Source organism: Sphaerodactylus townsendi, linkage group LG02 (genome assembly GCF_021028975.2).
Source record: "Sphaerodactylus townsendi isolate TG3544 linkage group LG02, MPM_Stown_v2.3, whole genome shotgun sequence".
Lineage (NCBI taxonomy): Eukaryota > Metazoa > Chordata > Lepidosauria > Squamata > Sphaerodactylidae > Sphaerodactylus > Sphaerodactylus townsendi.
This window is the reverse complement of record NC_059426.1, coordinates 156,037,596-156,039,135: the sequence shown is the minus strand read 5'-3', so window position 1 is coordinate 156,039,135 and position 1,540 is coordinate 156,037,596. Positions and strand designations below refer to the sequence as shown.

General features: G+C 42.7%; 1 non-coding gene across 1 annotated transcript; it reads right to left on the bottom strand.

Annotated features, from left to right (window-relative positions):
- Positions 1–237: 237 nt before the first annotated feature.
- LOC125427603 lies at positions 238–344 on the bottom strand. Its single transcript, XR_007243720.1, has one exon. It is a non-coding gene; the product is annotated as a U6 spliceosomal RNA (small nuclear RNA).
- Positions 345–1,540: the final 1,196 nt, after the last annotated feature.

Genomic DNA, 1,540 nt, shown 5'->3' with positions numbered 1-1,540 from the left:
CCATGTTCAGTTTGTGGTCTACAAAGACTCCCAGATTCCTTTCATATGTACTGTTGTCAAGCCAGGTGTCACCCATCCTAAATTTGTGGATTTCATTTTTTTTTCTGCCTAAGTATAGAATATTACATTTAGCTCTGTTGAAATTAATTTTTTTAGTTTTGGTCCAGCTCTCTAATCTGTCCAGGTCATTTTGAATTCCGACTCTGTCCTCTGGGGTATTAGCTACCCCTTCTATTTTGTTTTTTTGTTTTTTTAATTTAGTTGCGTGTCATCCTTGTGCAGGGGCCATGCTAATCTTCTCTGTATCGTTCCAATTTTAGTATATGTGCTGCCGAAGCGAGCACAGCTACCCCTTCTATTTTGGTGTCATCTGCAAATGTGATTAGCATGCCCTCTGTTCCATCATCCATGTCATTGATGAAAATATTGAATAGCACTGGACCCAGGACAAAACCCTGTGGCACCCCACTAGTCACTTCTCTCCAGGATGAAGATGAACCATTGGTGAGCACCCTTTAGGTTCGGTCAGTCAAGCAATTACAAATCCATCTAACAATGACATTGTCTAGCCCACATTTTACTACCTTTCTTGCAATAAACAAGAGCCGATGAGGTATAATGGTTAAGAGCAATGGACTTTAACATGGAGAACTGGATTTGATTCCCCACTCCTCCACAAGTGGTGGACTATTATCTGATTGATTGGATTTGTTTCCCCATTCCTCCACATGCAGCTGTTGGGTGACCTTGAGCCGGTCACAGTTCTCTCATCCCCACCTACTTCACAAGGTGTCTGTTGTGGGGAGAGGAAGGGAAAGGAGCTTGTAAGCCCCTTTGCGACTCCTTACAGGAGAGAAGGGCAGAGTATAAATTCAAACTTCACCTCCTCCTCCTCCTCCTCTTCTTCAATGCAGTTGGGTTTGGACAGCAGAAATCTGAAAATGGAGATGAAACCAAAACAGAATTCAAACAGACCTGAATTCTACCCCTCACTGACCAGATGCATTGAAGCTGTGGACCCAGTTATCTAGATGTACCATTCCAGCCTCAGCAGAAACTGAACATGAATGGATCATGTGGATCAGACAAAAGTCCTTTGAATCCAGCCTTGTTACAATGGCTGGCCAACAATGCATTTCACCATTCATAATTTTATAGGATGCAAGAAAAGTATGTGGGAAAGGGGGAAAGTCCATCCTACTAGAATTTCAAAGACTTGAAGAGCAGGCTTGAGGGAGAGAACTTCAGCTAAGAAAACATTTCAGACAAAGAAGACAGGGCAAAGTGGGGAAAGAAAGAGACAGTGAGCTTGCCTGCTAGGCAGGTTTTTGCAAGATCTCATCATTCTATTTATAACTCAGTGTGCCATGTTAGATTATCTCACACTCCGGGAGATGTACACCATATATGCCACAAAATGCATTAGAGACACTACGGGTTATCTCTGGAACAAATGTCTCTGGCCTTCAGATTTCTGCAGAGCTTGGAGGTGCATTATCTAGCAAGCAATGAAAATCCTCTGGCAAAGATCAGTTTGCAA